Raw genomic sequence first — 26,898 nt, forward strand, 5'->3', positions numbered from 1 at the left:
GATTGAGACTTTTAAGGTCATATATATATATATATATATATACAACCCGGTATCACGGCAAGATGTGAACATGTGACGATTTAGCATGCTGGGAGACGTGAAGATGTCACGATTTCGTCCCTTCAAACGAGACAGTTACATGGTATTGTTAACATGGCCGAACTAGTGGAGAAATACCTGGAAATGCCAAGCAAACGCTACCCCGACGGTCGGTTGTCAATATTAATATAATAATGGTTTATTTTGTAATAGTCACACTCGATTCCGCCGATTTTCTTGTTGCCCCAGCTGGTCGACACCTCTTTTAGCAGAAACAAAGGCTACATTAATGTATTACATCGATTTTAATCCATGTGTGTGTTTGTGGAATTAACGGACGTGACGTTGTGCGATTGCGTTGCCAGGCAACAGCTTCGGTTCATGTTAATTTACAAACTCTTCAACTAGAACCGTAGTTATATTTAAAAACATTTTAGAAGTCCTCACGAAGTACTTTAATTTAAATTCAAATTTAAATGTGAAAATACAAAAATACACCCGTCATAAACAATACCGGAAACAGACGTAGGCAATATCCTCAGCTCGCTGATTGGATGGTTTATCCGCAATGCACGCTGGGAAATGGTGTTTATGTGATGTAAAATCCCTCCCAAAAAATTAAAAATAACACTTTATTCCGAGTGTGCATGCTTTTCTCTTCGGAAGTCATCACATAACGGTTTGGCTGCACGGTTTGGCTGCATTAAATATTACATATCTGAGAAGACTTCTAGACAAACAGGAACAACTGCCGCTAAAATTGAAAACATGATGTGGATCTTAAATATATAAGCAATTAAACAACAACTTACATTTCTTTTCACACAATACGCCTCCTCGCAGTATCAACACTAATTTGGCTGACTTTTATATTTGATCCAATTGGTAGATAGGCTGTATTTACACCATAACGGTGCACAGCTGATATAATGGGACACCTGGTGGTTAAAGCACGTTATTGAATTTTATTATTTTTGTGTTTAGTGCCAGATGAAGACAACTTTTACAACATCCCCAAAAGGACCAAGCAGATAATTATCATATCAAATAATAATTATATTTCCACCCCCATTGCAATAAATACAGAAGGTGAAAAAGGACATTTCAATTATGATGGGTCATTATGATTGATCAGATACTGCTGACCACTGCATTAATACATGATTTATAAGAATCTAATTATTTATTATATTAGCGTAACATTATTTTTTGGTGTTAGCTCTTTTACTTAAGTACAGACGTGAGATTTCCTTTTACAAAAAAGTTGTAAAGTTATGCTTAATGGCCCTAAATAAATCTTAAGAAAAACCTCTTTCTCAATTATTTGTTTTAATATGTTTAATATAACCAATTAGGGTTAGTATTTCTAAGATAAAATGACGACACATTCAAACACAGGATGAGCAGATCAAATAATGGTCAAACAAGGAATATAAAAAGCATATGTATGATATGATTTCAGATTTTAGCATGGAAAAAACTCCCTCTAAACAAAAGGGAAGCTAACATATTTACATTATAAGTCATTGTCAGAGGTCAGTGTGATCAACCAACCTACGGGCTTTTTTTGACACACATTCACATTTAGCATTTAACATGAGAGTACACACATTCTTCAGTAGTCAAATCACTCCTCCTTCCTTTTGTAGCCTTCCTTCCAGATAAATGAAGGGCAGCATAATTCAGATCATTTCCCCCTTCAATCTGTGCGGCAAATAAGAAGATCATTATACGTTTACTTTTACACAGTTTTGTCTGAATTTATAAACAGATTGGTTGATGTATTTGGTAAGTGGTCGTTCATTCTGGACAAAATGAATCACCAGAGGATTTAAGATTGCTGCTCACCCTGTCAGGGCTCACATCACACTAATGACCGGCCAGATGTGCATCCTCCCTTACATGTTTACTGTTAGTGGTGCTGTTTGATTTCATGTTATTAAAAAAGATCCCAACGTATATTGTGTCATTACTTACCATATCATGCACTGGTTGGCTTGAGTTGTCATATCTTGCTTGCCCAGTGGGGTTTTCTATTCCTAAAAAATGAAAAACAAAAACCCAAATGTAATTGGTTTAAAGGTGGGGTAGGTAAGTTTGAAAAAACCGGCTTGAGATACACTTTTTGTTATATTCCATGGAATGCTCTTAACATCCCGATAGCAATGAATATCTTAAGTGCTTTGACAAAAAATCCATTAAAAAAAATTCACCTGTGGAAGCCGTAATACTGTAAAAAGCACGACCAATCATCTGAGCCGGCCCGTCTAAAGTAACTGGATGGCCTACCTGTCTGTCAGCCTTCCATCTGTGCACAAACTTATCTCGTGCCCTCATTGGTCATGTGCGAGTTTGTGTGTGTTGGAGGAGGGACAGATTTTTTCCGGCTGTGTATTTTCAAATTCTAGCGCACTCGAGCTGGTTTCTCCAAAATGACCTACCCCAACTTTAAGCTTCATTTTATATAAGGATCATAACCCCAATTTATCAATTTTTTTTCTAAGTAACTTAATAAGACAGACATTTTACCTAACAGAAAATTGGACACATCATGCTGCCAGTGTTTGCTGATACATTTATTTGATATAATATCTTAAATAAAATATTTCTGTTAAGACCCAACTTCTGCTGTTATTTATTATTTAAATCTTAAAGCATGAGGTTGAGGTTCATGCTGTACTTTATGATGTTACATCTCTTGCACAATATGTAATAAAATCAGTGTATACCATTTTCAAAATAATTCAACAACACTTACCTTTACATTTTGAAGTTCGGCAACAGAAGAAAGCAATGTTTCCAATCACAGAAATGACCAAGCAGACGATCGCTATCACCAGCGCAAAAACTTCAGGACTTGCAGTTTTCTCTGGACAACAAAGAAAAAACACAAAGCAATCATAATGTTACGAACATTTTTCGAATATCACCTCTAATATTCAACAATATAAAACCATACCTAATTGCGTATGTGTAACATCTCCAAATAGTATCTCTCCACATGTGGCCACAGCACAGTAGTAAGTCCTGGCATCAGATGAGCTGAAGTTCTTTGAGAAGCGATAAACACAACTCTTCTGAGTGTCCGGTAACTTCTCACATTCCGCTTGTCTCCTTCCATCAGTGTACATTATGTTTGGACGAAATGTATCTGATCCAGCTCCAACCCAGAACACACTGATGTCTCCTTGACATGTTTTATTCTCCGATTTAGAGAGGACCGAACACTGAAGGGTCATCGAGATTTCTTGAGGAGCCGGATCAGATAATGTCGGGCACTGAACAGAATACTTTGAAGTCCTCTGAGTGTTTCCTGGAAAATAAAAAAGTGTTAAAAACCACATTAAACAGCCAAAAATGTGTTTACATCCATCTTAAATGTGGTACATTTTTGATCAAAGAAAAAATACATTGTTACAACACCGATGAGTGCTTCATACATTTTTCTTTTAAAAACGGATAATGTAGTTAATTTGTGGTTTTAACTTAATTTTAAGATTCAGGACTTGGTGAAATTAGATTTTTTTTTATCAAGAACCCAAATCATCACAAATATTTGGGAAATAAATTCTTCAAATCATTTTGTAGATGTTCAAATCAGGGTTCAGATACTTAGAACTATTTTGAAGCTTTTAATCAGATCTAAAACATTTGAAAATCTTTTGAAAATTAGATCACGTGTTTACCTTTTAGTAACAAATATGTCCCACTCCATACACGATTCCTAAAAAAATCCTCAATTGAGCAGTGATACATTCCTTCATCTTCTGGGATTGTCCTCCGAATGGTCAGGGTGCTTAAATTATTTCCAATATTTACCTCCAATCTTGAGTCAGAAAACCCTGGTTCGAACGAAGGTTTTGAGGATTCGGGCAGTGTCACAATTAATGTCAGAGTCTCTCCAGCACTCTGCTTGTACCAGCGGAGCTCTCTGTGCCTTATCTCAGTTTTATGCAGAGCACACGTTAAGGTAGCAGATTCACCAAGTTGAACTGTAGTCACTGGAGCCAGCGTATCTGAAATAATTGACATAAAACAAACCGTGAAACAGTAAAAAACAATTAGTGTGCAAATGTAGTATTCATCATGCAAAAACAAGCTATCGGAACCTTCATATATCTAAATGTAAATATTTAAGTTAATACTTGCACCTACATCCTTTATGAAGAAGAAGCAGTGTTACCGATAGCAGTAACATCTTGACAATGTCTGTGTACAAAAGGTCTCATGGCCGCCCATATGCGTGTCACTCTGCATCTGATTGGTTTTCACAGAATAAAGATTTAAAAAAGTGCATTTCCTGTGTCAGTGGTCCTATTCTGATTGGTTTGAAGCATATCACTTCATTCTTCTCAAGTTATTTAAGCAAATCTTCCAATAAAGGTCTTTTTTTTTTTACAGGAAAAAAGTCTAACTGTAAAGACAGCTTTGGACGACAAAATCAATGACAGTGAATATGAATGAGAAAATGATGAAGCTCCATAAACAAGTGCTAGACTAGTCGTAGTTACAAGGAAACTGGATTAACTAGCTTTAAAATTAGCTACACTGTGCTTCCAGTGAAGACATCAGACACAATTATCACCAGTAAAATATGTTATAAGAGTCAGTAAAAACTAATCTCAAAATGACTCACTCAAATAAGGAAAGTTTACAGATAATTCTGTTTACTTGAAATGTTGTTTAAGCACAACACATCTAGTTGCAATAATGGCTAGCTTAGTCCAGATGGGAATCTGGAGCATCCTGGGGTGGAGCAGCCTTTTTTTTCTTCCAGAGAACCAGATGTGGCCCTAGCAGCTCATCCGTCATCTATCATTCCTCATCATAAATGTAAAAGGTTTGTGAATGAATAAATAAATGTGATTGTAAAAAGAAGCTAGGGCGGCAAAGGGCGATATATTGCAAACGTTTAATCGGTATCCAGCCTTAAGAATTAGAAGGGCTTCTGGCTAACATTATGCTAACTAAATGCTAACAAATCATTGGCTCACCATGCAAAACTACTCGTTATTGAAACATGAACACTAAATATTGTAATGTTCACGAAGAGAGTCGGAAACAGGCTTCAAGTTATTAGGCTTTAATAACTCTTCTTATTCTCAATGATCACAGGTTCATGTACAGCTTGTGGGTTCAACCTCACACACTCTAACAACAGTGACTACGTCACAACTTCCACGCCCTCCCCCGTCTGCTCCCCCAACCACAGGCCCGCACCTAGACCAGCATCACTGTGCAGCTCTGTGATTGGCAGAGAGACGGGGGATGCCTGAGTGACACCCTCAGCATCCTATCCGGGTCGCTACACTACCCCCCCACTACAAAGTTCCTAGCCCACGAGGAACAAACAACACCCAGCACAAACACTACAACTACACACTGAACTGTGACTAGGAAGGTCTGGGTGGACTACCATCCCTTCCAGTGAGACCAGGGCGCATTCTTGCCCACTACCGGAAACGAGGGGTCTCACTATAAACTTTACTACCAAACAAAGTCTCTGAAACGACTCGGGGGTCGTGACTGCCTCCTCGGCAGGGGGACAGGGGTGGCCGGTTCTCGCTCAGGCGGGGAAAGGGGGAATACAATGGGGGGACACTCAGACCCTGAAGAGGCACTGTTGCTCCGCTCGCCGGGGGACCTGAGTGAGAGTGTTGAAGAGGCGGGCCCCAGTGTTCCTTGGGCCTGTGGGGAAGCGACTCCTCTGTACGGAGCCAACCTGTCTCTGTGGAGAACCACTTTTCTCCCCTTTGACGGCAGCTGCACCCTGTAGACCACTTCCCCCACCCTCTCCAGTACTCTGCAACGACCAACCCACTGGCTGTCCAGTTGTGGGCACCGGCCTTTCTTCCGTTGTGGGCTGTAGACCCACACCAGCTCCCCGGCCCGGAAATGCTGCCCTCTTGTCCGGGTGTAATAGTTCCGCTTCTGTCTCACCCCAGCACTTTTCTGTTGATCGCGGGCAAAGGCGCGAGCGGAATCGAGGCGGTCCTGAAGTCTCCTGGCGTACTCAGGACTTGGAGGCGTGTCCAGGGAATCTGGTGGCTGACCAAACGCCAAAACAGCAGGGGTTCGAAGCTCTCTCCCTAACATGTGGAGGGCAGGAGAACAGGCTGAGGACTCCTGGACTGCAGAGTGACATGCCATGAGCACCAGGGGCAGATGATCGTCCCAGTCACGCTGATGCTGAGACGTAAGGATGGCCAGCTGCTGTCCCATGGTGCGATGGAATCTCTCGACTAGTCCGTCGCTCTGGGGTCTGAAGGGGGAGGTGCGTGTTTTGTGCATGCCCAGTTGTGTGCACATGGACGCGAACACCCGGGACTCAACATTTCTCCCCTGGTCACTGTGCAGGGTCTCCGGCACTCCAAACCGGCTGAACATGCCGGCCACAAAGGCATCTGTGACTGTCTCTGCTTCTTGATCAGGAAGGGCATACGCCTCTGGCCATTTTGTGAAATAGTCTATGGCCGTGAGAACGTAGCGGTTACCGCTGTTTGACAAAGGTAGAGGCCCCACCACATCAACCGCTCCTCTCTATCGGGGCCCCCACGGGAAACTGTTGCAGTGGCGCATGGGAACGACCAGGGGGGCCCTTCCGAGCCATACACGGGTCACAACGGCGACAGAAGTCTTCTACATCCCTCCGGCACTGCCCCCAGTAGCAGCCATGTCGAAGGAGCTGGAGCGTCTTATGGCGCATTCACACTACAGCGCGGAGCTCGCTTTGAGCGTGCCGAGCCGTGCGGGGCCTGTTTTTGGTTGTGCTAACACTTGGCCTAGTTCCGCCCCGGGGCTACTTTTTCACCTCTTTTCTGGCCCGACTAAATCGTGGTTCTATCGGGCCAACAAGCGGGGCCAACAACCGGGCGGAATATGCTAAACTAGTGACGACTGCTGATTGGTCAGAGAGAATCGTCACAATTCTCGCGCGACTTAATCCCTAGTGTCGCATATATTAAGGGACGCTTGCAGCATTTTTTAAAACAGTGAACCTTAGAAGAAATGGCAAAGAAAAGCACACCGTGGTCGATTGACGAAGTTACGATGTTCCTCCAGCTGATTGCAGATGATAAAATCCAGCGAGAGCTGGAAGGCACAACTCGCAACCTAAAAGTTTTTCAGGAGGTTTCTGCACTGTTGGCCGAACACGGATTCTCAAGGACTTTCCAGCAGTGTAGGGAAAAGCTGAAATAGCTTAAGAGTGAGTATAGAGCCGTGAAGGACCATAACGGCCGGAGTGGTTCAGATAGGAAAAGCTGGAAGGGGTTCAACCTGTTGGGAGGGAGGGAGCTCTCGACTCTGCAACCACGTTACTGGAGTCCCTGCATGGTAAGTCTTTGCTAACGCTCTGTTATTTGCTTGAAAGCGTTGTGTCCCTATCTATTCTAAAGCTCACTTCTAACAAACAAGTCTATTTTATCCTTACATTTATGTTCGATTATATTATTATTTATGGAGCCCCGAAGAGCAACATAGCTAGCTAAGGCAGATAGCATTAGCTAGAGCTATTGTTTGCTACCACCACATGCGCCATTGTTTACGTTCAGTTCTTCTTTTCTGCAGTTGTTGTTGCTATTTAGTATTGTGCTACAGTAGTTTGTGGAATTAACAAGTCAAGTTGCTGTTCTAGATGATGCCCTTGGGACTAGTATGGAGGAACAGTCCTGAACAACGGGTGGTGGCAGTGTTCCGTCCACAACATCGTCATCGAATCCAGAACGGACCCCAACTCGACCAACTCGACCACAGACACCAGCCGAGGAACCGACACCAACGCCGAGTGCCATCACGACACCGCAGCGTGTGGGGTAAGAAATAGGCATGGCAAAACGACTGGAATTGTGACTTTTTTTAAACTTTAGATCATCCATCGTCATTAAGTAAAATATGCTATACCACTGTGTGGAAATGCTCTGTTACAAACTAGCTAGTAAGCAGCTAGTACAATTGTGTGTGACATCCTATTATATACATATTTATATTCATTATCAACAGGCTGGACATAATGTATTTCACAATCATTGTAAACATCTAGGGCATAACTGTCTTTAGTTCATCCTTACTGTTGTTCTGCTTATACATTGTATTGTATCCTTGTGTGACCTGTACCTGTCCTGTGTTTTACATTGTTATTGCTAATTCTTATTGCTTTAATTATCTTATTGTCATACAGGCAAGAGGAAACGAGGAGGAGACGAGCACCTAGCACAGCAGCAACGGCATGAACAGAGCCTGGCCCAGCTGGATCGGCACTGGCAGCTGAACATGGAGGCTACTGCCCGGGCGAGGGAGGAGGAAATGGCCTTGAGAAGGGAGGAGAATGCTCAAACTCATGCATTTAACCCAGCCTTCCTGCACACTCTCGACCGGATTGTAGGGGGCATCCGACGTGACCCGTCTCCTCAGGAAGACGAACCACCTCTGTAATATTAATATTATTCAGTTTCATCTCTCTTGTTTTTGTTAATTTGTAAATGCAAGATTTGTAGTTTTTATTTTATTTTATATACAGTAGTGCCATATATTTTTATGCTGCTGCAATACAAACATATTTTTTTTGTATTGTACAATGCCATGCCTTTTTATGCTGACACAAAAAGCACTTCCCAAATTGGGATTCAATAAAGTACTTCTCATCTTATCTCTTGTTGTTAAATGCATCATCTGATTTCCTGCCATAATCTGATTAACAAACTGATTTTCGTGAGCATGTAAACAAAGTCACTGGGTTGCCACTCACACACAAAATTACAGTTTTGGAATCCAATCATAAAGTGAAACAAAAACACTGACAATTGTCGTAGTCCAACGTTAAAAAAAAATTCAGATTCACATCAAGTTACTAAACAATTAATAGATAGAAGGGGTAACATGATTGGGGCTCAGTGGAGGGTTGAACTGACCCTGGATATAACAGAAGTGGACTGCTTAATATTTAGGCCTTGTCAAATAGTGATCTCTTAAAAATAATGAAATAAAAGTGTAATTGAGTTTGTATCTGTGGGCGATCCACTTGTTCCAAGAGCACACTTGTTAAAACATTGTTACGTCCCAACTAGGGGAAGAGGAATGCAACACACACCAGTATGGAATTGGTATTAATTATAAGTGTTTATTTAAAACAGCTGTGAACAAAATGGCAGGCAAGCAGCCTGAAACAAACAAAGGCGCCAAAAGGGCACAGGTTGACAAATAACCAACTAAAGGAGGACTCAAAAAGGGAGTCTTAAGACATACAAGGAAAATACATACTAATATACTAAATAAGGAACGAAACAAAACCTCACTCTAAAAGTGGTACAACTAACACAAATAATCTATACAGAAACACAGCTAAACTACAGGCAACAGTCACAAATCCGAACTATACTCTAAACACTAACTAAGCTACTCTACACTCTAACTAATCACACAAGTTTTAACCCCAGAACAAAGAGCAAGTAGCGAGAGGCATCTGTCCACCTACAGAGCCTCCAGAATGAGGATTGTCCCCAAGCTTTGTAGTCATCTCCAGCAGGTGTGCGCCGGCTGTGCGCTGCGATTGGAGTGCGTCGGGCCCGGCGTGCTCCAATCGCAATCTTCAGGAGGCGGACCAGGAGATGGGAGCCGCACAGCTCATTTACATAGAACACACAGCTGAAAACACTCAGACGATCAGGAAGGCAGCAGCCGTAACAAACATGCAAAGTAAATTTCAAAGAAATTGTCTAAATGACAGTTTTACTTTGAGTAAGATTATCTACCTTACAGCAGTGACTGAACATGTAAAGGTTTAATTGTTTTCCTTCCAGAGACACTGAACCGGTTTCGTCTCTAACCATGAGGCCGAGACTACTTTTTTCATTTGCGGGTTTTGTATTGTTTAAGCTTAAAAATGTTGTTCTCATTCATAACACTCCGTTCGATGTCTCACTATGGGATGCGCCTCATCGCGGAGCAAACAGAAGCATTAATCTCATTACGCCAATCCTGATTGGCTGGTGATCTTGACGTCAGCGTCAGGGAATCCACCCCCTATAAGTAGCTTGCGCTACGCCGCATGCGTCATTCAAACACCTCTTCTCGCTTCGGAGCACATCTCGAAAAAGATCAGTAGCTAGCTAGCTTAACGGTCCACAGACTGATTTACGAAGCTAACCTTCGGTCGACGGGCGCTCGCCGGCTACTTCTATATATACTTCTGCAAGAAGACTGTTAATACCAACACACCAGTTAGTATTGCAAATCGACCTCGCCGTTTTCTCCTCGGGAATAAAGGTAAGGTTTTGATTTTTTCAAGCTAGCAACACACGTGTTGCTAGCTTGTCTTCCCTCACTACCGACACCACGGTAGCAAGGACGTTTTTTCTTTTTCTCTCTCACACAGGAGGAGGGGAAGATAAAAAGGGTATTAACACACCAGTTAATATTCTTTGAGAATAAAATTCTACACTGTCGTTTTTTCTCCGGATTAACGACAGTTGGGGAAGTATTTTTTCTCAGCAACGTACCTGTTACGAGCGGGTCCTCTCCACGCCGTCACCACGGCGACCGAGATGGACGCTTCTCTCCCTCACACCAGAGGAGTCAGGGACTCGGAGGCTCGGCTCTGTGGCTGCGGGTTGAAGATATCAGGCACAGACTCACACCAGGTCTGCTCGTCCTGTCTCGGGCTAGAACACGCCCAGGAGGCTATCGACAACCCCGGCTCGTGCGGACATTGTGCCCGCTTCACCATCAAGAGCCTCCGCCGACGGCTAGCACGCCAAGCTAGCTTGTCGGGTCAGGACTCCCTCATGTCCTCTGATTTACCGGACGGAAATCAGGACACGGGGGCGTCCACCACAGAGATGGAGCCCCGCACTGTGTCGGTCTGGGGCTCATCAGTAGTGGCAGCTGCAGAACCGGAGTCCCGCGCCGTGTCAGGCTGGGACTCGGTGGCAGCGAGGGACGTGCGAGCGGAGCCCCGCGCTGTGTCAAGCTGGGGCTCCCAACTGGACCTCACCATGGTCTCGCCCGCGGATGATGTCCCGGAGTTGGACTACATGGAGGACGAAGAGGATGAAACCTCTGGATTCCTCCTGTCCGACTCTGATGAGCAAGACGATGATGTCTTCGTGTCATCAGCTCAGGCTGCAAAGCCGGGAGCGATGGCTGCTCTCCCGGGCGATAGCACACCAGCTTCGCCCTGTCTGAGCATAGACCTGCAGGCCGTGTGTCAGCGTGCCGCAGCCAGCCTAGACATCCCATGGCCCGAAATGGCCAAGGAGACCTACAGGTCCCGTTACGAGGGGAAACATTTGCCCCAAGCAACGAGGACAAAGAGGCAACTCCTGCCGGTCTTCCCGGAGATGTTGGATGAGGTGTCGGTCTCGTGGAGAGACCGGCCCTTCAGCAACAAGGCCCCAATCCAGGGTGCCTCCTCCCCTAGACTGCGACGGTATGGAGAGGCTCGGCCTGCTCCGCATACCGCCGATGGAACCGCTGGTGGCAGCTCACCTCCTCCCGAGGATGGCGACTACACCGAGCAGGAACCCCACGCTGCCGGCAAAGGCGGACCGGTTCCAGTCAACCATGACTGCACGGTCCTACAGAGCCGCAGCATTGTCTGCCAGGGCTTTGAACATTTCCTCGCTGCTAACCGCTTACCAAGCGGAGCTCTGCGAGGATCTATCGAGTAATCCTGGACCGGCAGTACTGGACGAGATAGCCGCGATCACGGACATCTGTCTCCACGTTCAACGCTGCGCCGTCCAGGCCACGGGAAAGGCAATGGGAATTATGGTGGTGCAGGAAAGAGCTAGATGGCTCAACCTCACCAACCTCCCAAAACCGGGAAAGAGAGGATGTGCTGGACATGCCCATCGTTCCCGAGGGGATTTTCGGATCTGCGCTCGCTTCTATGCAGAAGAGATGCGAGTCCAAGAAGAAGGAAGACGAGGCCCTCCACCTCTGTCTTCCTCGATGGGTCCAGCCGCTGCCTTCACAGCGGCAGTCCCTCGCCCAAGCTACCTCAGCTGCTCGGTTTAAAGTACCGAAACAGCAGAGGTCACGGCCCGCCCCGAGTCCCCAGCCCAGGCAGGAGACGAAGGCGAATTGGCCCAGAAAGTCTCCGGTTCCGGCTGCAGCCCAGGCGCAGCCAACCCGGAATTTCGGCCAGCAGGCGAGGAAGAAGAAGCTGGCGGCCTGACAGCCTCCTCTTCTTCCCTCGGTGACGGAGCTGGAAGGTTCCCCAGCTCCAGATGTGTTCCCGCTGCCTCGAGAGATGCCTCAAAGCCATCCTCAAGTGCACCAAAACACATGTCACAATATTGCTCTGTTTTCTCGGATAAAGCATTTTCCGCTGACGCATCCAGGCCTCAGGCTGAGGGCGCAGCTCAGAAAAATGAAAGAGAAAACAATAAAACCAATAAACAGCCCGCCATTTGTTCCCCTTTTGAGAGCAGCTACGGCCTCTCTCAAAAGGCGGACGATGAACGGGTCTGTGAAGGCACCGCCGCCACGCGCATGCGCAGTAACGACTGGGGCTGTGAGGCTACCACCGTCACGTGCAGGCGCAGTGCCGGCTTGGGTTGTGAAGGCACCTCCATCACGCGCATGCGCAGTGTCGGTGGGGACTGTCAAATCGGGGTACCACCATGTTCAGACACTAGAGGGCCCCATAACACAACAAATAGAGACTCAGAGGGCAAAAGACGTGACATCTCCGCTGGCTCTAAGGAGCGAACAGTGGAAGATGCTCACAACGTCTGCTTGGGTGTTCAAGACAGTTACACGGGGTTACAGACTCCAATTCGCTTTCACCCCCCCTTGCTTCTCGGGCGTTCTGTATTCACAGGCCCGAGGGGAGTCAGCCCACATTCTAGAAAGAGAGATTCTCTCACTTCTAGAAAAGGAGGCTATATCTATAATACCCGCCGAGCAGAGTCAGAGCGGCTTTTATTCCAAGTATTTCCTCGTTCCCAAACGGGGAGGGAACGGAATTCGGCCAATACTAGATTTGAGGGCTCTGAACAATATCTAAGAAGATACAAATTCAGAATGCTCACTCACACATCTCTGCTGCGTCTCGTGCGACAAAACGACTGGTTTACATCAGTCAACCTGAAAGATGCGTATTTCCACATCCCAGTATATTACCCACACAGGAAATATCTGAGGTTCGCATTTCAGGGGATCTGTTACGAATACAGAGTACTTCCCTTCGGTCTGTCTCTCAGTCCAAGAGTGTTTGTACGATGTACGGAAGCCGCGATAGCCCCGTTAAGACAACAGGGTATTCGCCTGGCAACCTACCTAGACGACTGGCTGCTTCTCGCACAGTCGGAACAGGAGGCTATTACGCAGACAAATGTCCTCGTAAAGCACCTGCTCAACCTGGGTTTCATAATAAACAAAGAAAAGAGCATGTTGTGCCCGGCACAGACTGTACTCTTCCTGGGTTTACACCTGAACTCGGTGCCCAGCCCGCCTGTCAGCGGAAAGAGTGAAAGCTTTCAGAGCTTGCCTCGCTCATTTCCAGCTGCGCAAACATGTTCTTTTCAGATCATGCCTGCGGTTACTGGGGCTCATGGCGTCAGCCATCCTGGTTGTACGGCTGGGACGGTTACACATGAGGGAGTTTCAGCGCTGGGTAGCCGCTCTAAAACTAAACCCCGCGCGTCATGGAGCACGGAGAGTGATGGTTACTGTGAAATGCGTAATGGCACTGCGCCACTGGCTGCACCCGACTTTTCTGGTACGGGGCGTGCCTATGGGTGCTGTCCTTTCACGGAAGGTGGTCACCACAGACGCATGTCTGACAGGCTGGGGAGGTATTTACGAAGGTCGTCCGGTGAGGGGTCTCTGGAGCAGAGACCTCCAGCGGTCGCACATAAATTACCTGGAGCTTTTAGCGGTGTTCCTCACCCTAAAACGCTTTCTGCCTTTTCTCAGAGGACACCATGTCCTTGTGAGGATGGACAATACGACCACAATATCGTATATAAACCGACAAGGGGGTTTGCGCTCTCTCCAGTTACACATGCTGGCACGCAAACTGATCTTGTGGAGCTGCGGCCGTCTCCTCTCTCTGAGAGCGACGCACGTACCGGGTGTGATGAACCTCGGTGCAGACCTGCTGTCCAGAGGTGTACCACTATATGCAGACTGGACTCTACATCCAATGGTTGTGAGTCAGCTGTGGGTGCGTTACGGCCGAGCCGCGGTAGATCTGTTCGCATCAAAAGAAAATGCTCACTGTCAGCTTTTCTTTTCAATGCGCGATCAAAACGCACCATTAGGCGTGGACGCGCTCGCGCACATTTGGCCTCCGGTCCTCCTGCTTCCTCCACTAGGTCTCTTTATGACTGTTAGTGGAGGGTGTTTGAGGACTGGTGCCTTCAAAAAGGGCACACCTCTTTTCAATGCCCTGTGGGAGTGATTTTATCATTTCTACAGGACCTAATTGATAAACACAGAGCTTTCTCCACGATCGAAGTCTACCTGGCTGCTATTGCTGCATGCCATGTGGGTTTTGAGGGTAAGACGGCCGGCCAGCATCCTCTGGTCTGCCGTTTTATGAAGGGAGCTCGCAGGCTCCTTCCTGTTTCCAGGTCACTGGTGCCCTTATGGGACTTGACAGTGGTTTTAGATGGGCTCACTCGAGCCCCATTTGAACCCCTGGAAGAAGCTGACATGAAGCACCTGTCACTCAAGATAGTGCTGTTACTGACCCTGGCATCCGCCAAGCGAGTCAGTGACATTCATGCGCTATCTGTACATCCTTCATGCACTCAGTTCGCCCGAGGGTTAACGAGAGTGTTGCTGAAGCCCAACCCTGCCTTTATACCTAAGGTGGTTGGTTCATGTACCCCCTTTGACATTGAGGTATTTCCTCCGCCGCTGTGTCCCTCCGGGGAACAGCAGCCGAATTTGCTATGTCCAGTCCGTGCTTTACGCACTTATATGGACAGATCAAAAGAGTTTCGTCATAATGACCAACTCTTTGTGTCCTGGGCTAACCCTCAGAAGGGCAAGCCTGTTACTAAGCAACGGCTCTCTCACTGGATTGTGGAGGCAATTGCTTTGGCTTACACGAGTCAGGGTCTGCAGGCACCTTCGGGTTTGCGTGCTCATTCGACTCGTGGTCTGGCTACATCCTGGGCTTTGTTCAGGGGTGTTTCCATCCAAGACATTTGTGCAGCAGCGAGCTGGTCCTCGCCGCTCACTTTTGTCCGCTTTTACAGATTAGACGTCTTTGCTCCCAGTGTGGCCCATGCAGTGCTGGGCCCCCTGCTGAGTTAGAGCTCTAACTGTTAAGTTCTGGTTGGTCTTGGTGACTTTTGAGATAAGCTCGTCTGGCAATTCGGGAGCTACAATATCCCATAGTGAGACATCGAACGGAGTGTTATGAATGAGAACTATAGGTTACTTACGTAACCCCAGTTCTCAGAGTAACATGAAGTGAGATTTCTCACCAGACGGCCCTCCTTGCTATGGTGAAGCGAGAAGAGGTGCTTATTTTGAATGACGCATGCGGCGTAGCGCAAGCTACTTATAGGGGGTGGATTCCCTGACGCTGACGTCAAGATCACCAGCCAATCAGGATTGGCGTAATGAGATTAATGCTTCTGTTTGCTCCGCGATGAGGCGCATCCCATAGTGAGACATCTCACTTCATGTTACTCTGAGAACTGGGGTTACGTAAGTAACCTATAGTTTTCACGTTGCACATCTGTAAGGGCTCTCCAATAGCAAATGTAATCAGTCAATACGTATAACACAGCTTCCTCTGCTACCACGACTATTTCAACTATAGACAGAGTATTTTAGGACTGTCATCTTTATCACAGTGTATTTAGCACATTCGTTGTTTGAACAAGTTGAGCGTTGAATAAAATAAGTAGTCACAAAAGAGAAATACTAACAACTTGTACCATTAACCACGCCTAAGTCTACAAAAATGTGTCAGCTTAATGTCAAATGAATACACCCACAACAAGATGATGAGAATCACGTGTTTGGTGGTCAATGTGTAACTAATGTTATAAAGACATTCTTTAGGGAAAACAGGGAAGTGAATGTAGGAGTTAATATAAACCAGAGGAGATGAGCTACTGAAGGAAAAAAGTGTGCACACTGTACTCTGTCTTAAAACATATGAAGCGCTCTCTTGCATTGTTCTTTCCTTTGAGATAATTACAGCTTTTACACATTTTAATCCAGCGCCGTGTGCAGCACGATGTTATTATCATGCACTACAGCCTAAACTGATAAAAGGCTACCTCAGCAGTTTGACTCGCACATTATATTTATTCAGTGAAGATAAGCACAAATGCTCGTCCGATGTGATTCCCTCATGCTGAGCTGTGACGTCTTCAAAGGAAGCCTACAATATCACTCAAGAACAATTGTAAAAATAGCCCAATTAAGATCTAGAGATATAAAATACATGAATTTATAAAGCAATAAGAAACACCATCAGTTAGGAAAAAGCCCATAAGATAAAAGTTAATTTTAAGAAGAGATTTAAAGCAAGAAATTGAGTTTGCTTGCTCGAGGTCCTTGAGATTTCCTTTTACAAATAAACTGGAAGGGGGTATTTAGAAAAAAAACAGAAAGAGAAGGGGGATAAGAGATCATTTGTATTTATGTTTACTTTCATATTTGCTCAAATGTTCTTATTATGGGGGAGTACTTACTGGTGCTTGAAAATCTAATATTTACTAAATAGTCAATTCTGATAACATTTTTTTGTTTAAATCATTTGACAAACACATATATGTGAAAAAGAAAAAAAGATTTATTTATGTTCAATACAATGTAGTAATAATAAAAACAAAACAAAATGTCACTAGCCTTAATGGTCCACAGTCTTTCAATGTCGTGTTTAAAATTACAAACACAAGAAATGTATATCACTGAACCATGATGTTATTATTTAGGGATTCAGGTAGCGCATCAAACCCTCTCGTATTTCAGTGCCCTCCTCCTCTGCACCTTGTGCCACTGCTACCCCAGGCTCTGCTACTGCTGGTGCATCCCATCCATCATCATAGGCCTCTCCATGACTCTCGCAGAGGTTATGCAGAGCACAGCATGTCAGCACCATTGATTGAAGTTTCACATTACAGTCATTTCTTTTCATGAGGCAACGCCACCTTCCCTTCAGTCTACCAGGTGCGTTTTCAACCACTACCCGTGTACTGCAAATGTTCTTGTTGTAGATCACATGTTCTGCTGTCAGCTGTCCATTGTCAGGGAACGTTTTTATGAGCCAGTTTTGCAAGGGATAGGCAGAGTCTCCCAGGATGTAATAGCCAGCACTCACCCCACCAATGTTCCTGGTGCAAGGTGGAAAGTATTTGCCACGACTGGCTAACTCCCACAATGAGGACAGCCTCAAAACCCGAGCGTCATGCAAGCTCCCAGGCATTCCTGCAAACACATTCCAGAAATGTCCCTTTCCATCTACAACTCCTTGAAGGATGATGCAGTGCCAGCCTTTACGGTTGAAATAGTCGCAGTGGTATTCCTGTGGTGCCAACATGGGTATGTGTGATCCATCAAAAGCACCTACACACTGAGGGAGCCCCCACCTGTTCTCATTGTAGGCAGCCATTTCTGCAAACTTTGGTCTGGTGAACAAATTAGTTCCGGTACTAACAACGTCTCTGCAGCACCACAGAAGTCTTGCACACACCCGCACACAGATGGGTTGCTCACTCCGAAAAGATGTCCAATGCTTCTGTACTCTGAGCCGGTCGCAAGCTTCCACAGTGCGATGGCCACCCTCTTCTTTAGAGGTATACACTAGCGGAATGATGTGTCCTGTCTCTCCATCGCTGGCTGCAGTTTGTTGCACAGGTAGAGGTAGGTTTCCTCAGACATCCTGAAGTTCTCCACCCACTGAGTGGGTGTGAAAGATGGAACAATATTATCACACCACTGGCTTGCTCGGTCGAGCATCCAAACACGGCGGCAACCGAACTTCTGAAATACACAAACAAAAGCATACATATTTTAATAGGTAAAAGTGGTAGCTACAATTAATTAAATGCTTGAAACACATTGATCGTATAGTGAGCGTGAAACACATTGGTCGTATAGTGAGCGTGAAACACATTGCTAGTTAGCCAACGTTAGCTTACCGAGTAGCGTTGTCGTTGAGTCGTCTTGGCGTAGTCTCTGCTGCGTTGTTTGATTGCCATAAATCTCCCCTCAGCTTCTGCTGTATTACGTCTTGCTATAAGCAGCCTTTTCCGAAACAAAGTTTTCCTTCTTGCTGTGATAAAAAACCACATACCAAGAAGCAAGGACACGATGGCTTCCACATCCTCCATTGTTGTTGTGTGTTTTTTGAGTTGTGTCGCATTGAAGATGACGTCACGGCAGTTGTATGCAGCGTCGCTCCGCCCGCCATTAAGCCGATCGCCTCGCCTAAACTGCGTTACTATAGTAACTACCCCAGTTCCCAAACTGTAATGTGAGCGCAGCATTAAAGTGAGCTGGGCCTAATAAGGCCTAACCAAAGCCGAGCGAGGCCTGCAGTGTAAATGCGCCATTAGTGACGCCAAAGTGCCCAGAACCTGCCATTCGAAAGCTTGGAGCTCTTCTATCCACCTGGCGAACTGCCCTTCGGGCTCTTTGAACGTCATGAGCCACTGTAATGCAGAGTGATCAGTCCTCACCTTGAACGCCTGACCACACAGGTAGTATTTAAAGTGCCTGATGGACAGCACCACTGCTAATCATCGAGGGCTCGATGATGTCTGCCCGCAGCATGCTCTGCACTGCCTCGTCGCAAGCCTGCTGACGAGCTAGGGGAAGTCGGCGCGGGCGACACTTGATGGGACGCGAGTCCCCCGTATCAATCTCATGTTCTACCAGATGCGTTCGGCCCACCTCCTCCTCCTTCATGGCGAAACTGCCCTGGAACTCTAGCAGCAGCTGCCACAATTGCTCTTGCTGCTCGGGACTCAGGCCGCCACAGTTCCTCTTCCACACCTCCACTACTGCAGACTGCGCCTCTTCCACCCCAGACTGGGATAATTGAGGGGGGGCTGTGCACGGGTGGCACAGGACGGGGGTGACAGGTGCGGAATCGGCCTGAGTGGACGTCACCGGGAATAAAGGAAAAGAGGGAAGATTTTCTTCCGTTCCTAGAGTACTCACAGTGTGTGTAGGGGATCCCCCCGCAGGTTCAGCAGGGACGTGGATACGGGTCATAGTGATCAGAGGCCCCCCATGGAAACTCACTGTGCCTGCTAGAAAATCCAGATGTCAGCCAGACGCCCTCAAAAAGTCCAGACCGAGAATACACGGGTCCTGTACCTCCGCTATCCACACGGGGTGCTGCACTTCAACTCCCCCCACCGACACCGTCAGAATGCCTCTTCCTTTCATAGGCGCCAACTCTCCTGTGACTGTGCGGAGACGCACCGCTGTCGGCTCCAACACAGTCCCACTGGGCAACACATCTGGTCTCACCAGGGTTACTGTAGAGCCTGTGTCCACCAGTGCAGTGCAGGGCACCCCTTCCACAGCGACAGGGACATCACAGGAATCCCCACCACCAGCACGGCCCACCGCGACGACAGGCTCCACGCATGTGCTGTCATCTTCTTCAGGAAGGTGTATAGTCTGGCTCCCCCGGCTGTGCCGCCGGGCTCCTTCCTCTGATGTCGGTGTTGATGACAATAAAACGGTGGTTTGGTTGAGGAGTTTTTGGGCTTGGCCTCGCATCTTCCCCTTTATGTGGGCCCCACGTCGTTTCCCTGGGTCCTGCGTGCCTTGGGGCAGTCTCTGGCCAAATGTCCCGGCTGACCACACCCCCAGCAGACCCTGGTACTTGGTCTGCGTGTTGGCTGCAGAGAAACAGCCCTTATCATTTCCGTCATCTCGGTAACCCATACAAGCTTCTCCTCCTCTCTGCAGCTCCTCACCGCCGGTGGTACAGGCCCTCCGTTGCTCCTCACAGCTACACTCCACACATTCTCTCTCTCCACAGCCATCTCCAAGGCCGCCTGCAAGGACTGTGGATGCTGCAGCTGTACCTCGACCCTCAAGTCCGCAGGGAGGAGAGCCCTGATGAACTGATCACGTGCCAGCTCACTCTGCACCCCGGGTGGCATGTGTGCGTACAACCGCCGCGTCAGGCTCTCCACGTCGTTAGCCAGCGCACGCAGCGTCTCCCCAGATTGCCTACAGCGGTTACTCAATTCATTTCGGAGCAGCTCTGGTGGGAAACACTGTCCAAACCGCCTCTTCAAAGCTCCCGCTAACGCTTCATAGCTGTGTCGGTCCTCAGGGCTAAGCAGTAGAAGACATGAAAGCTCCTTGTCTGTGAGGCACAAAGCTAGCTGCAGTGCTTTAGTCTCTACTGACCACCCCCAGGCCTGTGCAAGCAGTTCAAAGTGGGCATGGAAAGCCTCCCAGTCTGCCTTACCTGAGTACTTGGGTGTTTTCACGGACGCGGCGGCTGCTACTGGTTGATGGGCGCCGCCATTGTTGTTTACATCCCGCATGGTTTTTGCGCGAAACGCAGCTGAAGACGGCGACATTCCCGCGTCTCTAGCCATCTTCACCGCCGACTCCCTCAGGCGCTCTCTCGCGTCCCGTGCCTTCACGAACTCCCCACTCATGTCCTTCAACCACCCGCATGCTCCGTCTTCCTCTCCATCACTGCTTTCCTGCCTCACTCCCATCTTGCTGAACTTTTCCATCTCCGCTAGCTTACCGGCTAGCTCTGTGATGCAGTTACGAACTCCCGTCAGGGAAGACGTCCTCCGTTCGAAAAGTCACTTCTGACACCAATGTAATGTTCACGAAGAGAGTCGGAAACAGGCTTCAAGTTATTAGGCTTTAATAACTCTTCTTATTCTCAGATGATCACAGGTTCATGTACAGCTTGTGGGTTCAACCTCACACACTAATTGCCACACATATCCATATATATATCAGTGTCTACGTCACAACTTCCACGCCCTCCCCCGTCTGCTCCCCCAACCACAGGCCCGCACCTAGACCAGCATCACTGTGCAGCTCTGTGATTGGCAGAGAGACGGGGGATGCCTGAGTGACACCCTCAACATCCTATCAGGGTCGCTACAATATTAACCTTTCTCGTGTCCCAATGTTAACTTGAGATAGGCCTACTTACATTTTAAACGGTGTATTCACTTTTCAGGGTTTTTGTCTGATAATTCAGCAATTATTTTTAACACTTACAGTAAACAGCCAGCGGATTTCACTCTCACACTTATTCCCATTACCTGTAAAGGCGTACTTGGATGATAATGCTTGAACTAAGGTATTTGGAGAGTAGGCTTCAAAAAAGTTGCCTGTCGATAGAGTGATACATGGATGATGTGTCTGTGACGGCCAACCCTTAAAGCATTGTTCCCTTGACCAAAACCAAATGGGATTTTGGATTATAGCAGAAAAAACATCTTTGTGGTAAACAGCAGAAGACGCTAACATGAGGCCATAAATAGGGCGGCTCAGGATTGTCCACCAATCAGATAATGGTGGTTCTAAGCCCAGTGGTAAACATGTGTTACGACCCTGTCGTTATGTGTATTGTGTGTAGAGATTTTTCCCTCCTGTGTGTGTGTGTGTGTGTGTGTGTGTGTGTGTGTGTGTGTGTGTGTGTGTGTGTGTGTGTGTGTGTGTGTGTGTGTGTGTGAGCAAGCAGGTGGTGCCCATTAGCTGATTAGCTACCTTCAACAGGCTGATTGGTCCACCTGGGGAGACGGGAGGATATTTAACTGCAGCCGTTCCTCGGCCGCTCTCACTGACTCAACTTCTCCTACTCCCAATGCGGCGCTTGATTTGATATTTTGTTCTGTGGTGCTGTGTTCGCACGTTGGTATCATTGTGTCCTTCTCCTCTTAACGTGTCAACATGTCTTTAGTAGAGACACTTAGCTACCTAGCAACATTTTCCTTTGTGGTTGCAAATCATTCGACATCTCAAATAACCCAATAATTATGAACCCCCCTCTAGTGTTTGTGTCTCCCCCCTTACTTTGGCGTTCCTGATAAAATGTTATCGGTCTGTTTTAACTCCATTTACATTAACACTAAAATAAACAACCATCACCAAATGTTATTAAACACCCTTTTAAGCTGTACACAATATATCAGACTGCTGGATTACATGAATAAGTGCAATGAATATAAACAAATATAGACACTGAAAATGTTTTCCAAAATTAACACGGTTGTCAATTTGTGGGTGTGTACTATCTGATGGATGAACATAATCTAGGTCAGGGGTGTCAAACTAAATATCATCGTTGGCTACATTAACATTATGGTTGCACTCAAAGGGCCGGTTGTAACTTTAAGACTATATAAATATAAATATATAAATATATAATATATATTCAATAATGTATTATATTACATTATGGCTCTGCATTGGATTATTATCAGTTCTGGTACTAACTTCATAAATAAATACGTCTGAAAGCAGAAGTGTAGGGCAAATAATTGAAAGCAAGTATTCAACAATTACACCAATTTTATTGTATATTATATTCTTTGCAAGCTGTTGCGGGCCACATAAAATGAGGTCGCAGGCCGGATTTGGCCCACAGGCCTTGAGTTTGACACCCCAGATCTAGGTTTACCAAATAATCTCCTATGTCGGTCATTTTTTACCGGGAACATCATAGGTGTAGCAAAGTTGACTAAAACACAAAAAACACAATGAAAGCGGTTAACAGCAAATGTTATATGTTCAAATGTCCACTGTGGAATATATCATTAGGCTTTGAAGCAATCAAATCTAAAACACAATATTTATGAATGATAAAAGTAGTAAATCGGTCAGATTTGACCCGAACACGACAGGGGGATAAAAATGAAAGGTGACTTCTTTACAACACCATTAAAGTGGTAGGTTTATTTAATAGTTGGGGTACAAATAATCATGCGTAACTTAAATGTGTAGTGCTGTGTTCACCAGAGCAATGGCAGCCAAGATGGTGATCAGTGAGGGGGAGTGTCCAGCGTTATATACTTAACTTTATGACTTTCATGAGAGCACCATTTGTGTACTCATATTATACTGCATCTTGTACTCTCAGCTATTAAATTCTGATCTCTAGTTTTGAAACTCCAAAAGTCATATCATTAACAAGTCCCTTGGTATAAGGTAAAACAGTTAGGAAATGTTGACATGTCAAAATGGGTTAAATATGCCGAAAGAAAGACAAAGACTGATTAGGTTTCTTCAGCGTGTTTTGTGTTGCACTGTTGGAGAAGCCTGTGACCTAAGAATTTCATGGGCATAACTGCACTGTAGCTATGTTTGTATGACAAAATGAAGAACCTTGAACCCCCCTTAGTATTATAAAAAATGCATTTAAAAAAGGAAGCAAGAAATCAACACAACTCCCAATTGCGGTCAGATGTTTTTACAGAGCATTGGCCGAGACAGTAAGTAGATGACGGTCATGGAAGTAAACAGATTTGAGCATTCATAATGTATACAAAATGGCAGAGGATAACATCTTGAAACAGTTATGTCTGTTGGCCCTAAATAAATCCTAACAAAATCATTCCCCCCAGGATTTTTAACATTTTCTTTAATGAAAAACACACTTCGGTTAGTATTTTAAGATAAAAGACGACACATACAAACACATAATCAAATATTGGTGAAACATCGAATAAAAGAGAATATCTGTTTGCTGCTATTTTGGCTTTTAGCATTAATCCAAATGTAAATCTTTGTCAGAGGTCAGTATTATCAACCAATTTACATTTTATATAGACTCACATTCACATTCAGCATTTCACTTGAGAGTACACACTTTCTTCAGTCTCCATCTCTCTCTTCTTTCCTCCTCTTGTAGCCTTCCTTCCAGAGAAATGTACCGCAGCATAGTTCAGATCATGTCCACCTTCAGTCTGAGCAACACATAAAATCTCCATTATTAAGAGACAGCTTTGTTGATAATGATTGTTTGATTAAAGAATTATAATGGTCTATTATTTATTTGTAGCAGACTGCTGCTAAGAGTAACAATCGGTTGCCATAGACACAGTCCTGATATCCAAACACAGCAAGCTGACTAGCTTTTTAAAATGATGTTAAACCAATATTAATTGTCAAAGGATGTACCTCTTTAGTAAGAAGCCATGTAATTAACTGGATGATGAGAATTATGTTAATCAAAATAACCAAAAAAGAAAGAATGTCGTAAGATTACTTACAATATCCTGCACAGGTTGGCTTGAGTTGTCATGTCTCGAATGCAAAGCGACGTTTTCATTTCCTAAATATGAAAAGAAAACATTAATATTATGAATTTAAACTGAGTTTTCAATACAGATCCCCGGCACATGGCATAACTTCAAATTATCTACATTGCATTATGGGGGTTAAGCATATTTAACATAAATGGAGCAACCAATATGGAGAATCGTGTTGCAGATGTTTGCTGATAAATTCATATAATGATATTCAGAATAACAGATTTCCAAGTATAAAAAACAGATTTGTTAAGTGTAATAGTGTCCAAGAACATGAGGTTAAGGTTAAACGTGTCTCTCATGATGTCATGTTTCTAAAACTATTTAAAGTAAAATAATCGGCAAATTACACTTTTTGACTAAATCAACAAAACGTACCTTTACATCGTGAACAACCTGCCCTTGAAGTCCGGCGGCAGAATAAAGTAATATTTCCAATGATAGAAACGACCAAGCAGAGTATTGCTATCGCCAGCGCTATAACTTCAGAGCTTGCATTTCGCTCTAGAAAGCAAAGACATTAAACACATTAATGATGTGGTTCATTGGTTCGTAGACATTAACCTCCATATTAAACAAAATACATCGGTATAACATACCAATTTTCAGTTTTGTTACATCTCCAAATAATATCTCTCCACATGTGGCCACAGCACAGTAATAAGTCCCGGCAGCAGATGAGCTGAAGTTCTTTGAGAAGTGATGAACACAACTCTTCTGAGTGCCCGGCAACTTCTCACATTCCTCTTGTCTTCTTCCATCGGTGTAGATGATGCTAGGACGAGATTTATCTGAACCAGCTCTGAACCAGAACACACTGATGTTTCCTGGACATGTTTTATTCTCAGAGTCAGAGAGGACCGAACACTGAAGGGTCATCGAGTTCCCTGGAGGAGCTGGATCAGATAATGTCGGCCACTGAACAGAATAGTTTGAAGTCCTCTGAGTGTTTCCTACAAAATGCAAAACTGTTTTAGAAAAATTATCCCATTTCATCTGACATTTGTAAAAGTATTAATATGAATCTGCTGATATTTAGCAAATGTGGAGCTGCGTTATTAGTAGAGATTTCCTCAAAGTAAAATAAGATTGTTTAAATATAGATTAGAGCTTCAATAAAGATAAAGCAGAGGATAGAACTTAATTACCAAGTTTGAACCATATACGTATTTAAAGATATGGTGCATGGCAGAATTGGTAACACTTTTAGTGTTGAGTGGTTAACACTGTAATTTTCTCAAATATATACGACATAGCTGTTGGTAAATAAAATCAACATCCAAAGTAAATACAAATATCTGAAAATAAATAGAATAATTTCATCTTAATTGTATGTCTAACTGAATTTGTATTTTAATTAGTGTTAATATGCAACAGATCATTGAAATGTTACTTTACTTAAATATTACCAAAGTGCAGCTTTGGATCCGACCTGAAGCATTTACAAAACTAATTCTAATGAACTAGGTCACATTTACCTTTTAGTAACAAATATGTCCCACTCCATACAGCATGTCCATAACGCTCTGTCATCAAGCAGTGATACATTCCTTCATCTTCTGGGATTGTCCTCCGAATCGTCAGGCTGCTTAAATTGATATCGCGTTTTATCTCCAATCTTGAGTCAGAAAACTCTGGTGCAAACTGAGGAGTTGTAGATTCGAGCAGTTTCACAATTAATGTCAGAGTCTCTCCAGCATTTTGCTTGAACCAGTAGAGCTGTTTACTGCCAATCTCAATATTAGGCAGAGCACACGTGAAGGTCACAGATTCACCAAGAGGAACTGTAGTCACTGGAACCAGCGCATCTGAAATAAATGTCAGAATACAACACGTGAAACAATATACATCATGCAAGAACACAAATGAACCCCAATAGTAGGCATGCACATTTTTACTTAATACTTGCTCTTACATCCTTGATGAAGAAAAAGCAGTGTTGCCCATAACAGCAACATCTTGATATTGTCTCTTGTTAGGAAACTTTTGGGTATTTCAGTGAGTACAAATGTTGAAGTCACATGACCATGATTGTGTGTGTCAGAGTGTACCATGCATCTGATTGGCTCTCATAGAATCAAGATTCAAAAGTGCACTTCCTCTCTCACTTGTTGTGAAGCATATCATCTCATTCTTCTCAATTTACCGAAGTCATTTTAGCACATTATCCAGACCAGGTTAGCTGTTAACAGGTTACATTGTGCTTCCAGAGACAAAGTATAACCAGTTACATATTTTTTTCTCAAAGTAAGAAAAACTAAATAATTAATATAGGATATTTTTGTGTACAGAACAGTAAAAATAATAAAGAGTAAAATTGATAAGGTAATTCAAAGTTTCTCTTGTGTTGTTTTAGCAAGAGACAGCTTGCTACTATTATTGCTAGCATGTTTAGCAACAAACTGTAAATCTCACTATTGTAATAGGAAATTGAATTCTCTTAGCTACTACGCTTTGGTAGCTTTTCTTTTGTCATTGTTATTTTAATATACAGAAAGTGTAAAGAGACATTTTAGGCAAATGGGCCAATATATAGAAATGTAACTTAGGTAAGAAATGGATCCTTAGATATTACGGGGGCTTTTTGTGAAGGTAACTGAATGTTAACATTTTACGCTTTATAAGCATG

General features: G+C 44.7%; 3 long non-coding RNA genes across 3 annotated transcripts; 1 reads left to right on the forward strand and 2 right to left on the reverse strand.

Annotated features, from left to right (window-relative positions):
* Positions 1 to 932: 932 nt before the first annotated feature.
* Positions 933 to 3,451, reverse strand: LOC307030922. Its single transcript, XR_013805825.1, has 4 exons — positions 2,999 to 3,451; positions 2,798 to 2,908; positions 2,017 to 2,078; positions 933 to 1,743 (listed from the first exon to the last, which is right to left on the reverse strand). It is a non-coding gene; the product is annotated as an uncharacterized lncRNA (long non-coding RNA).
* A 3,856-nt stretch (positions 3,452 to 7,307) lies between these two features.
* On the forward strand, positions 7,308 to 8,297 carry LOC307032817. Its single transcript, XR_013806381.1, has 3 exons — positions 7,308 to 7,374; positions 7,676 to 7,853; positions 8,219 to 8,297. It is a non-coding gene; the product is annotated as an uncharacterized lncRNA (long non-coding RNA).
* Positions 8,298 to 23,552: 15,255 nt separating this feature from the next.
* LOC307033290 lies at positions 23,553 to 25,076 on the reverse strand. Its single transcript, XR_013806460.1, has 4 exons — positions 24,869 to 25,076; positions 24,648 to 24,773; positions 24,231 to 24,292; positions 23,553 to 23,924 (listed from the first exon to the last, which is right to left on the reverse strand). It is a non-coding gene; the product is annotated as an uncharacterized lncRNA (long non-coding RNA).
* Positions 25,077 to 26,898: the final 1,822 nt, after the last annotated feature.

This window comes from Notothenia rossii (assembly GCF_949606895.1).
Source record: "Notothenia rossii genome assembly, chromosome: 3".
NCBI classification, from domain to species: domain Eukaryota; kingdom Metazoa; phylum Chordata; class Actinopteri; order Perciformes; family Nototheniidae; genus Notothenia; species Notothenia rossii.